This window comes from Callithrix jacchus, chromosome 1 (genome assembly GCF_049354715.1).
Source record: "Callithrix jacchus isolate 240 chromosome 1, calJac240_pri, whole genome shotgun sequence".
In the NCBI taxonomy this organism is placed as follows: domain Eukaryota; kingdom Metazoa; phylum Chordata; class Mammalia; order Primates; family Cebidae; genus Callithrix; species Callithrix jacchus.
The window spans coordinates 33,320,543-33,336,969 of NC_133502.1; the positions used below are offsets into that span (position 1 = coordinate 33,320,543).

General features: G+C 33.6%; 1 long non-coding RNA gene across 6 annotated transcripts in view; it reads right to left on the reverse strand.

Annotated features, from left to right (window-relative positions):
• The window catches only part of LOC118152825 (uncharacterized), a 343,181-nt gene that overhangs the window by 312,450 nt on the left and 14,304 nt on the right, over positions 1-16,427 (reverse strand). The window lies entirely within an intron of this gene.

Below are 16,427 nucleotides of genomic sequence, written 5' to 3' on the forward strand. Positions count from 1 at the left end.
CTCAAAAAAAAAAAAAAAAATTCTTGAATTACTCCAGTAAATATATTACATTCTCCACAGTAGTTAAATTTGAGATTTCAACATGACTAAATTCATGATAGTATGTAGTCATTTGCTGATACAGCTGAACCTTAAGAGGCCAGATAAATAAGTTCACTGGAGATGAGACAGGACAATAAACTTTGCAAATTTCACATATATTTTGGTAACATTTACCTATAAAATCCCTTCCATAACACATCACTGATTTTTTTATTACTATTATGCCACAACTGGTCTACACACTTAAGGGCTTCCATTTATCCTTCCTACTGCAATAGCCTTTTTCTTTTTCTTTTTTTTTCTTTTTTTGAGACAGAGTTTCACTCCTGTTACCCAGGCTGGAGTGCAATGGCACGATCTCGGCTCACCGCAACCTCCGCCTCCTGGGTTCAGGCAATTCTCCTACCTCAGCCTCCTGAGTAGCTGGGATTACAGGCACGCACCACCATGCCCAGCTAATTTTTTGTATTTTTAGTAGAGATAGGGTTTCACCATGCTGACCAGGATGGTCTCGATCTCTTGACCTCGTGATCCACCTGCCTCGGCCTCCCAAAGTGCTGGGATTACAGGCGTGAGCCACCTGCAATAGCGTTTTTCTATAGATCAAGAACAAATGCTAGTATTCAACTTGCTGGTAACTATGTCTGTCCAATATACATTAATGAAGCAGGACAATTAAGATCCCTTGAGATGCCTTCTGAAATCTTTATTTTTAAATATTCATTAGTTCCCACTCAAATTTTGGATCACCATGATTAATTTGGATTTTATTTTTAAGGATTTGAATCTTAAAAAGACAGGCTATTTCCTTTCCTAAGTATGTATTTGCCTTGGGAAACCATTACCCATGTATTTGAAAAGAATCAGAGAAAATAATTAGTGCATAGATTTCGGTGAAATTGCAGAGTTCCTCCTCAAAGTGCTTTTTGTTCTATAAATACTGATCTCTGGCACTGTGGGTTCTGACCTGAGAAATAAGTGGACTGTGAGTTTTGTCATAGGTAATATCAGACATTTGCTTCTTAGCTGTCAAGGTTTTATAATTATGCAAATTAAGGAGCATTTTGTGTGGCTTCTATTTATAATACTTCTGGAAAACCATGATCTATTAGTGACCACTTATGATTCTACTTGGCTTTGCGAATCAGATAATATGCTAGAAGCACACACACACACACACACACACACACACACATACATTTGGAGAAGAGAAGAGAGAAAGAGAGGAACAAATCAGAGTTGTTGCAGTAGCAGTAGCTATAGGTTTTAGGAGTTCTGGCTGCACAGACTAAGCTTCATGGAAAAAGTGACATCCTAGCAAAGACTAAAAGGGAGGAAACTGGTCAAGTGATAAGTAGATATTGGGAGTTAGAGGCTTCCCAACAAACAAACAGATGAAGAAAATGGCCCAGGAGAGGAATTTTTTTTTTTTACATTTTTAATATTAGCAGGACCAGTGTAATCACAGTGGAGTAAGCAAGATAAAGGGCCATGAGGGGAGATATCAACTGTGTACTATCTTGCTGGCCATTTTAAGATATTAGGGTTTTATTTTGAGTGAAAAGCAAAGCCATTACAGGGTTATAATTAAAGAAAATTAAATCTGTCTTGCACTTTAAAAGGCTCACTGATTTGTGTGACAAGTGCATAACCCATTCTACACTGATTCAGTTAATGGTAACTAAAAATCATTACTGCCACAATATCCCCATTTATGACATGTTTTACATCAAGATTTACAAATATGTTCCCTTTATCATCATATATACCCATTATACTTTCCTTATCTGCCACCATGTCATTGTCCCTAATGTAATATTCTTGATAATTAAACTTGGTATTATTGAGAATACCTATATTAGAGACAATTACATTGTTAAATTAATATTCAGGCATTGTTGTATATATATATACACATCTCTAACTCAAAATTATTTAAATTCAGCCATCCGTGACACATCTGGGACATCTATGCCCTAAATCTCAATTCAACTAAGGCAGTTGTACTGTGGAATAACGGAGTTAATATACACAAAGTTCTTAGACGACAGTCTGATACTTGGTATATGCTCAATGGAAGTTAGCTACTATTATTGCTATTGTTATAAGTTTCATTACAAATATATGTATACCATTCCTTAACATACAACTGCCTTCTGATATATAATTACAAATTACTGTCTATGTTTCCAATTTTTCTGAAGATTATACTCTTGATAACTTTGCTTTGGCTATTCCTAAATGCCTGCCATTTATATGAATACATACCAGATTGCTTTTATATGAGAAAAGACTTAGTAAACATTCAGGAAGACATAACTGCATTGCTGACTGCAGCATAATAAATTAGCCATGTGCCATAAGGCAAGATATAACCCCATTGTATTCTTCACAAGAATGGAAGAGTAAAGTTTTTGATACTGTCTTAATTTTACATGTTAAAAAAATGTGCATTTGTATGAAGTATTATAAAGAATGGAACATGATATAAAATGCAAGTTATTTTTCTATGTCTTAAGAAGTTTTTCAGGGGGAAATTTGTTTTATTAATAGCAATTTTTAATAAGTCTAGTGAATAAGTCAACCACTTTATTGAGATGGCATGCTAGTCAAAAATTAACCTTAGAAATCACCCACTTTACTTACATCTTTATTGTTTTTAACCTTGGGAAATGTTGCTTCATCTTGTAAATCTTAAGGATATTATTATGTTACAAATAATTTTTTATATTTGGTTTCCCTTTTTTCATCTTAAATAATTTCTTCCCTGAAGTTTGAGTAATACTAAAAAGTTGAAAATAAGCTAATATTAAATAATAAAAATTCAGAATAAGTTACACTACCAAAATAAGGTGTAAATTAAAATATGGCTAATTATAATATGGGATCCACAGTATAATGCTATCTTAAAATAATAATACATCTGAATGAGACATAGAAGAGATACAATTGTGCTTAATAGCAAAAACTCTGTAAGCATTGTGCCCACCTCTAAACACCTACTATTTTCTTATCAGCTGAAAACTTTAAGCAGTTGTTTATTTAAGAAAAATATGTAAATGACAAAGATTGAATACATTCAAGGTGATTTGACGTATGTGTATACTGTATAATACTCTCAACAAATTCAATTAATGCATCCATCACCACCCCTGCTGTGCATTACAGCCCCAAAAATTGTTCATCTTATAACTGAAAGTATGTACACTTTGAATAACATCTGTCTCCTCCCTTCCTCATCCCCCGAAAATTACCTATTTTGATACGGTCTTAATTTTACATGTTAAAAAAAATGTACTCTGTGCTTCTATGAATTACCCTTTTTAAGATTTCTTTATAGAAGTGATGTTATGCAATATTTGTCTTTTTGTTTCTTTCTTTTTATGGCTGAATATTGCATTGTATACATATATTATGATTTTCTTATCCATTTATTCATTGATGGGTACTTGTTTCCATATTTTAGGTATTTTGAATAATGCTGCAATGAACATGGGGATGGCCATATCTTTCTGAGATACTTATTTCATTTCCTCTGGACATATACCCAGAAGTAGGGATTGCTGAATTATATCATAATTCTATTTTTATTGTGTTGAAGAACTTCCATATTATTTTCTATAATGGATGCACCAATTTATTATTCCACCAACAGTGTTTAAGGGTTCCCTTTTCTCCACACTCTCGTCAGTATTTGTCATGCTTAGTCATTTTCATCATAACCATTCTAACAGGTATGAAGTACTATTTCAATGTGGTTTTGATATACATTTAGTTATATTTATGAAAATGTACTCACCATTACTATTTGTCATTTGTAGATTTTCTTTGTACAAATATTTATTCAGGTTTTTGGCCCATTTTAATTTAGGTTTTTTTTTTTTCACTGTTGAGCCAAGTGAGTTTCTTGTACATTTTTATATGAATACCTTATCAGATACATGGTTTACAAATATTTTCTACCATTCCATAAGTTGCAGTAATATTTTATGTTACATAATCCATGACCATTCTGTTTATCTATAATTTTGAACATCTGTTTTAATAAGGTTTAAAAAAAATAGAGAGTATAAGAATAACCTCCTGAAGTCTTTCTGCCCACTGTACAAACAGAGCACAGCAATGCAGTAAAGGAAGACTTTACTTGATGTGAGCACAGCCAGGCCATGTGGCAGATGGAGTTATTACTCAAATCAATCTCATCAAAGGCTCTTAGGTTAGAGGTGTTTTTCAAAGGCAGTTTGCAGAAGGGACTGAGGTGGCTAGAAAACGGGTGCTTGCTGCTCATTGGTTGGGGCAGAGATTAAATCACAGGGGTCAAGCTGTCTTCCTGAGATGAGTTGCTCCTGGGTTGGGGCCCCAGGAGTGGTTTATCAAGTCCAATAGGAGCCATCAGGTGTCAGGCATGCAAAAGACCTGAAGAGATTTTGCAAAAGGCTGATCCACAATATTGATGTTATCTGTAGGGGTAATTGGGGAAGTTGCACATCTTGTGAACAGTCTACACCCTAGCAGAATTCAGGGTCCAGTGTTCCCCCTAGCCCAGTGGTCTCTCATTAGCTTTACAAAGGCAGTTGAGTTTGGGGGAAAGTTATTATCATTTAAACTAAAACCTAAATGTCTTCCAAAGTTAGTTTGGCCTAAGCCCAGAAATAATTAAGGCAGCTTGAAAGCTAAAGGCAAACAATAGGTCCCCACTGCCATAATTTTCTCACAGATAAAATGTTTGCAAAGGTCATTTCACAAGTGCAGTTTCGTTACATGGATATATTGTGCAGTTGTGAAGTCTGGGGTTTTAGAGCACCCTTGGCCCAAATAGTGAATACTCCACAAGACACTAATTTTTCATTCTTCATTCTCTCCGCCCTCCTACTTTTTGGAGCCTCCAATATATATTATTTACTCTGTATGTCTATATATACCCATTGTTTATCCACCACTTATAAGTGCAAACATGCAGTGTTTAACTTTCTATATTAGTTATAACCTTTAATCTTGTTAATTCTGTTTAATCTATTGTTATTTATATTTTTAATCTGCAGATTTTTGATTTTATAAATTCTAAGGCAGTATATTGTGAGATATTATAATTTCCTTATAACTAATTACATTAACTTGGCTTTAAGATAGTAGACTTAAGCAGGTGGATCATGAGGTCAAGAGATTGAGATCATCCTGGTCAACATGGCGAAACCCCTTCTCTACTAAAAATACAAAAAATTAGCTGGGGAGGGTGGCGTGTGCCTGTAATCCTGGCTACTCAGGAGGCTGAGGCAGGAGAACTGCCTCAACCCAGGAGTGGAGATTGCGGTGAGCGGAGATCGTGCCATTGCACTCCAGCCTAGGTAACAAGAGCAAAACTCCATCTCAAAAAAAAAAAAAAAAAAAAAGATAGTAGACTTAAACAACAACCATAATGAGATGATCAAGCGGTTTTAAAGAATCACTTCCAAAGGAACCACAGGTTGAAAGTAATTCTAAAAATGCAATAAAATATTTAAATAAGAAAATATCTGCTTTTAAACTTCCCCACTACCTAAAGCTAATCATTAGCTCTATCGTGAAACTTAACCAATAATGATATATTAGGTTCACATGATAAATTAAGCAATGTTTGCAAATTCATGAGGAAGGCTATTTAAACATGTATTTCATTTGATATCTCTCTTCAACAATGAAAGTCTTTTGTAAGAGATGTTTACTGGAAAACATTTAGGATTAGAGAACTGATGCTTTTGTAACACTGTGCCAGGTCATCCTGTTAGCACTAATAATCATATCCAAGTCACAACACCAAAGTATGTTACCAATGGCAAATCCATACGTGTCTGCAGCAACCTCAATTCTTGATTTCTCAGAAGAAAACAATCAACTGAAGGGCAGAAGGCAGAAGGAGAGACCTAGGCAAGTTCTGGGCAGGAGTGACAGTTTACTAAAAAGCTTTAGAGCAGGAATGAATGAAAGTAAAGCACACTTGGAAGAGGGCCAAGCAGGCAACTTGAGAGATCAAGTGCACTGTTTGAACTCCAACTTAGGGTTTTATATATTGTCATACTTCTGGGGTCTTGCATTTCTTTTCCCCTGATTCTTCTCTTGGGGTGGGCTGTCCGCATGTGCAGTGACCTGCTAGGGTTTGGGAGGGAAACGTGTGCAGTGTGCTTACTGGAGTTTTCCTTATGCACACTTGAGGCATTTACCCCTTACCAGTCCAGTGTTCCTAGAGGAAGGTCATCCACCATTTTGCTTCTTAATGTGCATGCTTGAGCCCACTTGCTGAACTCCTGAGATTTTATTGAGAAGCTGCCAATCACCAATTTCAGGATTTTTCTATTTATTGGAAGACTGCCTTTTCCTGGTGCTGTGACAAATCATTATTTTTAAAGACAGTTAACAAGCGCCTGACCATCAATTGATGGTCACCTGACAATCCTGGTGTGTGTGGTTGGGTGGGAGAAGCCCTCTACTACTCTGCTCATATCTGACTAGCTACTATAACCAGGGAACTACTCAGCTCCCAATTCTGAAGAGGTTCTAGACCTCGCTAATCCCAAAGAATGGGGAAAGAGGCCCCAGAGGCGCAGTAAGTTTGCCATTAGAATAAATATCGTGGACCCAAAGAGTTTTGTGGAAAAGTAATTAGACAGAGAGAGAAAGACAGTTCCCATGCTGTCATGAGAGGGGACCCAGAGAAGGAATCCCTACATGTAGGAGCAGGTGGAGTTTTAATCCTTGAGTTATTCCCTCCCCATTCGTGTCCTCCTCCAATGAAAGGAGTTCTTAAAAACTTCCTCTGGAGTTATTGATCTTTGAACTCATACTGGATTGGCTGCTTGGTCCACAGCTATGAGTTACAGAGCTCCCTCCTCACAGAGGTTTCAGCAGGTGTTTTGGGACAAAGAAGCCTCACCTGGCTTTCACTACCTAGCCAGTGTACGGAAACCCAGACAAAGAACTTTACACTTGAAACCCCTCTGGTTCCCAGATGGAGGCGTGGAGCCAGGAAACTCCTGCCTTTGATACTATACCCCTCACCAACCCCGGAAGAGAAATCCCCTCATACCACCTATAATAATTCCTTTGTCGTGCTAATCATGGAATGAAGGGTGGGGGGCAGCTAAAGTCTTTTATGTGTCTGCGGTAGGTACAATTTTGAAATAGTTGAGGCGTGAATGTTACAGATACTGTATGTTTCATACATTAGTCTTTCTAGTACCTCATATTTAAGATCTCTTAAAAGCAGCATAAAGATTTTATTTCGATTTATTTTCTCCTTTCCACAACTCTCGTTTTAATTGGAGTATTATTAGTTTGCTCATTTGCTGAAATGGTTGATATATTTAGATTCAAGATGATGATTATTTGTTCCACCTGTTCTTATTTCTTTTATTTTATTCTCTTTTGTTTCTTATACATTAGTCCAGCATGTTTTTATTCATGAAAGTATCCTTTTATTTGCTTGTTTCATATTTGTTTTATTCATTTGTTCCAGAATTACAATGTTCACATATGACTTATGGAAATCTCCTTAGAATTAGATTTTTCTATGTGTACTTTCAATACATGTAGGTAAATTAATATATTTTATTCTTTGTTCTAATGTTGTGTAGTTAAATAGGTTAATTTTTTTAATTTAAGCTGTCCATATTCATTTAGAATCACCCAAAATTACAAATTAGGCAGTTATTTTCTTCTTTCATGAATTATTGCATTTCCATATGGGATCATTTCCTTTTTGTCTGAAGTATTTCATTTTTATTTTTAATGCATGTTTCCTGGAAATACTTTCTATCATACTTAATTTATGTAAAATGTCATTATTTCACTTATACTTTAAAGTGTATTTTCCCTGACTATAGATTTCTAGCTGTCTAGATTGTTTTTTCTGGCTTCTATTCATCAGCACTTTAAAAATATCATTTCATTTTTCTCTTGGCTTCCATCATTTTTGTTGTAAAGTTAGTCATTGGTATCCTTTTTCTTCCTTTTCCTATTTACTTGATTGCATCAATGCTCTAATGTCATTTTTTCAATACTTTTCTTAATTTGAGTTTCAATAAGTTTTGAAAATTAGAGAATTATGGCTTTCATAATTTTCAAAAATTTTTTCCAACAATGTTGAGTTATTCTGTGTCCTTGCCTTCCAGAATTTCAATTATATGCACATTAGACCTTTATTACAATATGTATTTAATACCATGTTTCTGCATTGTATTTTTATACAGATATATTAAAATTAATATATCAGTTTTAATATATTATAATGACTCTCTTTACTCTCACCAATCCTCTATTCTGTTATGTCAAATCTCTTATTAAATCAATACATTTTAAATCTTATATTTTCAGTTCTAGATTTTTCATTTGATTATTTCATATAGATTTTCAAGGGAACTTCATCATTTCCTATATTTTATTGAACATGTTGGTATTTTAAAAACCCTTTGATATATCCTAAATTTGGATTACCTTGGTTGTTTTTGCTTGCTTTAATTATGTTTGTTTCTTTAATAATCTATCACTTGGTCATGTTTTTTCATATTTCTAGTGATTTTCAATTGACTGTTATAGTTTATCATGAAAACTTATTAATGCTCAGGTTCTAGAAGGATAATAGACTACTGGAAAATCATCTTAATGTGTAACCACCCAATGGGTTCTCCTTGCCTGCTGCCTATGCAGAGCCAACTTATGAAGACAGGTGCATTGCAATAGAGAAAGAGTCTAATTTATGCAAAGCCAGCTACATGGGAGACTGAAGTTTTATTATTATTCAAATCAGCATCCCTGAAAATGTGGGGATTGGAGTTTTTAAGGATAATTTGATATGTAGAGGGCTCAGTGAGTCAGAAGTGCTAATTGGTTGGGTCAGAGATGAAATCATAGGGAGTTGAAGCTGTCCTCTTGCATCGAGTCAGTTCTGGGTAGGAGGGCCACAAGACCAGATGAGAACATTTATCAATCTGGGTAGTGCCAGCTGATTCATCAAGTACAGGGTCTGCAAAATATTTCCAGCACTGATCTTGGGTTTCTCAACAGTGATATTATCCCCAGGAACAATTTAGATATTCAGAATTTTGCAGCCTCTAGCTACATGACTTCTAAACCATGCTTTCTAATCGCATAGTTAATTTGTTAGTCCTGCAAAGACAGTCTAGTCCCCAGGTAGGAAGGTTTTATTTGGGGAAAGGGCTGTAATCATCTTTATTTCAAAAATTAAACTATAAATTAAGTTCCTCCCAAAAGTTAGTTCAGCCTATGCCCAGGAGTGAACAAAGACAGCTTGGAAGTTACAAGCAAGATGGAGTCGGTTAGGTTAGATCTCTTTCACTGTCATAATTTTCTTAGTTATAATTTTTGCAAAGGTAATTTCAGTGAGCATGGTTTTTGTACTCTGTTCAGACTGACTTCTCTTGAGTTTTTCCTACCTTTGGAAACCTCTTCTAGAGATTATTTCAGGTTCTCCTCTGAAAGTAATTTTCTGGTATTACTAGGATTCCTGCCACTTATCCACACTTGAATTCTAAACTTTGCCTTCTCAGAATGACAAAACTGCTGAAATCTTTGTCAGAGTTTAGCATTCAAGGTGTGTTACTTAGTGAGCTTTCACAGAGTCTTATCTCACAGACCTTTAGCATAGGTGCTAGAAAGCCTTGTAGGTAAAATTGCATTCGGAATTTTAGTCATATTTCTCCAGAGTTCTCTCCTCCCCTTTCAGTCAGTTTCCTAGGGAGTTCTGATCACCAACCCATGTAGCAGTAGTTCTCACCACTTTCTATTTGTTTTTATTCACTGAACTACACACTGGAAAAGTGTATGTGAAAAGGATGAAATGGAATGTGGACCACTGTGGTGTTCAACCATCTTTGAGATTTCTAGACACTGAAGTCATAATGTTCTACTTTTGCTCTGAACCCCTCAAAAAGTTGTTGCCATATTACTGAAGTGTCATAATAGTTTGGAATGCAATTGTTTATCTGACTGATAATAGCTCTTTTGTCATGGCTGAAACTAAAATGTCCTGAACCCCAGTTTTTGTTACCTACGACTCTTGAAATTACTGAGAGCTTTTCTCCAGATTCTCAGAATCACAAGCTTTGTGATTAAGCTTGTACTAAGTGACTAAGTAGCTACTTAGGCTGGGGGCAAATAACAATCATTCATTCAGAGATTAACTTGAGTATCAAGATTGTTATGTATAAGACTGGATCTGTTTACAGTTACCATTACTTTTACACCCTTTAGCCTTGTAGGCTGCAACCAAAAGGCTAAGTAGCCCACAGACTTTTAATTTTTTTTTTTTTGAGATGGATTCTCTCTCTGTCACCCATGCTGGAGTGCAGTGGTTCCATCTCTAGTCACTATAACCTCCACCTCCTGGTTATAAGTGATTTTCCTGCCTCTGGAGAAGCTGGTATTATAGGTGCCCACCACAACACTCAGCTAATTTTTTGTATTTTTAGTAGAGATGGATTTTCACCATGTTAGCCAGGCTGATCTCAAACTCCTGATTTCAGATGATCCGCCTACCTTGGCTTCCCAAACTGCTGGGATTACAGGCATAAGCCACCACTCCCAGCCCACAGACTCTTAATATTGTGACAAGAATTATGATTTCTGTCTTCCTTGCTAAGCATTGTTATGTTTTTCAGATTCTTGACCACCACTTGTGATTTGCTTCAAAGTGGAAGGTGGTTCTGGATTTAATGCTTGCCTATTCGTAGTTTTCATTCTCAAATTTTACTTGGTTTTGCTTTATGTCTCTCCAACAGCTTCAAACATATCACTATACATTTATATTTGTATAGATAGGTATCTATAGATCTATAGTTATATACATATATATACATATATATATATATATATTACAGATACACACATATATAGTCCAAAATGTTTACTTATTTTCAGAAGGAATTTGGTTAAAACAAGGTAATTCTTCATAGCAAGAAACAGAACTCTTTCTAACCACTCTTGAATAAACGCTACTACTACTATAGCTAAGTTAAATTTCACAGATTTGTACCTTAAATGTAATTTAATTTCAACTAGAAAAACATCAATTTCTTAAGCATACAAAATAAAATTATGTTCACACACACACACACACACACACACACCAGGGTAAATGTATTACAGATGTTTTATTTTACCCCGCCAACATTACAGAAAGTTTGGTTTAGAATTGTCATCTATAATATCATTTTAACAAGTTTTAACACATAGTTCTTTCAGTTAGGATTCACGTACTCTCCATGGAAACACATGAGCAAGAAAGAATTTTAATTTAGCTGTTTATAAGTGTAATATTCAACATCAAAATTCTGTAATGTTATTACCTTGGCTTTTCTTTCATTAAATGAAAGTTTCTCATTTCTTATGAAAGGTATGATAAAGAAATATGCAAATGTATCTTGCATCATGATTCCAAAATAAAGAGAATTTCAGCATTTTAAGAAGTAAATTATTAATATTAATATTAATTAAATATTAATGTTGTTTGTACCAGATATACTATTGAAAATTATAAGGAAAAGTTAATATTAATTATTAATAAATAATAAATATTAATGTTGTTTGTACCAGATATACTATTGAAAATTATAAGCAAAAGTATATATTTCAAAATAAATGTCCTTTTCTTATTACATAATTGTCAAGCTCTACCTAAAAAACACTGAGAAAATTAAGATTTTTTTTTTGTTTATATTGTCTAGATTTTGCCAATGATTTTGTTTATATTTGACAATTAACAAGTAATGATATTGAGTCTTAATAATGTAGACTAGGAATAAAGAATTCCAGGGCTAGATCATTGCCTTTGTTTCTTTGAGTGACTAAGATTTACATAGGTAGTACATTTGTATTCTGATATTACTAAAATGCATAACATAAACATCATTAACAATACATTATGTATTTCCATATAATAAAAAAAATCAGTTAGTGGCAACATGCAGTTATTCAGATCCTGTTTAAAGGACTCCAATTCTATGAGCACACTTATTCCTCTCAACATCTCTAAGAAGTAAATAATGTTATTATTCTCATTAGAATTTGAGGAAGCTGAGCCACTGACAGGAAGGCTAAGGTGATATAGCTAATAAGCAGTTAATTCAAGATTCAAAATCAGTCAATGTGACTTGAACTTGTGCTCTTAACTGCTATATTAAATAGACTCTCTGGATCACTGCCTAAATTGTCTAAAAAAACCATTTAGGAAACAAGGACAATATGTTAGAACACTTATTATTAGATGGTTCCAGATGATATACATCTGTCTTATGATATATTCTTTTGAATTCCTCAACCACAAGCTACAGAAATGCATTCTGCTAACATGAGAAAGTGGTAAATTGAGAGAATTTAAGTATAATTGGAAGAATATCATATCAAAAATGGCAAGAATGAAGCCATAGGTAGAGTTTAACAAGCACTAATAGAGAATTTCCTTAGAGCACACACGGTCATTCATTTCTTCCATTTATGCCATTGCTCAATATTAAATTTCAGTGAGAAATTATATGATTGATCACAAGGCAACATAAAAGAGGAAGGCGGTTAACTGTTTTCCTGGCAAGATTGTGTTTCATGAGAGAAGTTTGTATTTATCAAAGTAATTTTGTGAAGGAATGCTATTTCCAGAAATGTGAGGAATGAATTCTGGGAAGGCAAAAGTCCCAGCATTCATTACATAAAGTGAGGGCTTCAGCATAATGTGAAGAGCTATTTCGCTTCAGTTGTGCATTCTATATGATGATTATCACCTACAATGATATCAATCAAGTTGGGTTGACAATATTGTATATTATTTTACTAATTATTTTTTAACATAACAAAATAATTGGAGTTAGATTGCTAATATTTTTGTATCCCTACAATCTCCACTTTAATTATTGGTTATCAATTATAAAAAATAAAAAGAAAAAGTCATTAAAGCAAATGTTTCCATTTACAATTTTATTAAATAATGTTTTCTGTTGTTCATATGCCACATTATATTTGTAACAGATTAAATTCTGAAAAAAGCACAGAGGAGATAATATATCCTAAATTAGTTAAAATCTTTGAAATTAAAAATATACATAATATACAGTATGAGATGTGTGAATTGGAATTATAAAACAAAAAATATGTAATTATTTAACAGAGATTAATTATGAGGCAAGTAAAATATTACTTCTTTACTAATAAAAATCATGTCATTTCATTGTATGCTTAAAAATAATGAGATTATGGGAGTTTAAAATTTATACAAACTTCATGAATAACAAACATTACTGCTACTTCAGTATTATTTTTCATTGTCATTATCACCCCAAACAAAAAATGTGAATATGAAAAGTGGTGCTATTAATAATTTCTGGGGCCACAGATGCAAACTAAGGCTATACTGGGAGAACTGAAAAAACTTGCACCCCCTCATCTTACACTATGTTCTACTGCTGAGTGGAGGTTTCAAAGGAAACTATCACTATTAGCCTCAAAAAAGAGTAAAGATTTGAATGTTAAAAGAAGACTGTGAAAATTAATACATCAGAAACTGAGAAGAACATTAACATATTCAGAGAATAGAAACCATTAGCAAGTCTATAATTATTAATAATAGAGTCAGTACTAGAGAGTAGAAGCCCAATACAGGAAGCTGATACCTGGTTGCCTTTGATAGTTCTGTGTCTTATTACTCCTTAGGTATCATCATGGGTTTCTAGTGCTCATTTCCCACTGTATGTATCAGTCCTCAAGTAAAATGCCAGAAGCCTTTTGTCCTAGGACGGACACAAATTCTATTTAGACATTTAAATGCGTAAAATTTGTATCCATTTAATATCTATATTATCTATCAAGTTGATATAATGGTTGAGAGTTGATGAGGGGCTAAATGGTCCCAAGTGTGTCCTTGGGACTAGATTTTAAGAAATATTGGTGAACATTTTTGAGTGTTCATCCATAAGGCTTAGGTAAAGGTACTCAGTATAACTGTCCCTCTAAATAGCTGTTCTCACAGCTTACAATGACAAGCTATTTGTTAAATCAGTAGGAGAAAAGACAATACAGAAGTAACTGAAATCTATTGCTTGACAGAAGATAATTTCAACCCAAATCATCTTAAAAAAATGTCCTCTTTTGAATTTTGTTTGGGGCAGTGTTATCATAACTACTAGATTCTTGAGATGAATGAAGTCTCCTAAGAATCCCCCGGTTACATGAAAAGTACAGAAGCATCTGTTTGGGTAGCAGTAACTGTGCTGCCCAGAGCCCAAGGAGCATGAATGACAATGATTCTTGAGATACATCTGAAAATTTACCTTTAAGAAAAAATTATAGGGAATCTTGTTCCACGTCTAAATTTTAAAAATTAAGTTATCAGTGGAATCCTAACCATTTCTGAGAGCTGTCAGACAGTATAAAAATATATTTTAGAATATTAATTTTGCAGCAGCACAGTAGATTGAACAGGAAGGAAAGCAGGAAGTTAAAAGAAAAGTGAAAAAGTAAGGGCCATTAATAGATTGAATCATTTTAAACTGCCTTTTCTGTGGATGAACAATTGTCATATATTGGCAATTTAATATGGTTAAACCTAGTGGTATTCTACAGATAATTTAATACTGTAATAAAATGATGTTATTGAGAGTAGGTAACATAAGAGACATAGGTCTAAGAATATTTCCAATTTCAAGAATGTTATTTCAACAAAGGGACAACATGAACACATTGCTGGCTTTGGAGAATCCTAGGTTTGAGCTAAACATCCATGAAAACAGTTGATCCTTAGTGTTCAAGGTAAGTTCCACATTGTTTTAAATGTCTTATATGCATAAGTTCCTGGAATTTTTACAACAAAGTTTAAGGTAGGAATTATTTTCATACTCAATAGATTAGGAAACAGAGGTAGAAAGTTATTTCCAGTTTGCTCAAGGTCACACAGCTAATAAGGCATTCCTTAGCATTTGAATCGTAGGTTAATGTGTAGTTCATACTTTCAGTGGCTAAATTATAGTTTAGATTAAGCTAATCTCCATATCAGCTCCATATACAGCATAATTCTTATGTGTTTTTCTTAAGAATTTACTTTAAGTAAAATTGAGAAGTACACATAATTTGTTTTCTATATTTAGAAATGATCGAATTTGAACAACAATATCAAGATCCTAATGTCTTTAATATATCTTTGGTGCATCCAATAACTTCTCCATAATTAATTATTATATCCCATTAAAGCTTTGCTGTTTCACATTCTTTTTCTCCTTTCAAGTTCAACCCCTCTGATCAAACATATAAATTAAAGCTACTTTTTAAATGATCATAATAGCTTTTTTGTTTCCTTATAGAGAACATTTGCTTTTTAACTTGGCTTTATTGGACTTAACCCATAGAAGTAACTGATTTATAAAGTTCAGAAAATATAAAAGAGGGTCACTAAGGGCAGGTTATACTACCAAAATTATGGAATCTTACAATAGAGATGACTGACATTTTCTTGTAAAATTATGCCCTTTTAGTTCTGAATTTTCTAATTTATAAAATCAACCTTTTAAAAATATTTTTATGGTAAAATATCATATCTCTGAGTGGATATTCTACTTAAGACTGTGTCCATTGTGTTTGCTACATCTATGAGTATTTGAGAAGTGGTGTCCACGTGAATGACATGGAATAGATCACAAGCCTGAGGAATCTTTGCCTGTCTTCACTGTATCTTCTCTTACAAGCACACAAATGAGGGGGACTAACATGTGAATAAGTATATTTTAATAAATTACCTATAATTTATTTTGCAACAGAAAATTTTATTTATAAATATATCAGGTTTTAACTATAATTACTAATGGAAATAGTAACACAATAAATTTCAACTCATAAAAAAGAGATCTTCATAGTATGTCAATTCTTACTGTCCTATAAATAACCCCATAAGTTATCCTTTCTATTATTTTCTTTCAATTTTAAATTTTATGGATAAATCAATATTTGTTTTAATACAAATTTAAACCAATCATTTGTTTAAATACTAACAACTACACTAGACCGGGCATATTCCAATTAGAGTTACATGAAATCTGATTACAGAATGAATTTTAAAATTATCTTTAATAACTGCTAATTAAGAATTTCAACACTTTAGCCCAAGAAACATGGTCTTTTTGTGTTGTTAATAATGAACAGCATACTTTTAGGTGCAGATGTCATGACAAGAACAATTCAGTTACCAACTATAAGGAGGATTGGTGATAAAAATGTAATTTCTTTTTGACTCTCTTTGCTAAATGACACTTCAAAAAACTATTTAAGCAAACTGTCTGAATAAATGCCATTTCACACAGTTAAGTTAGCAGCAGCTGCTAATGTGAATGTGTGACTGTAAAAAATGCTCAAAGCTATAG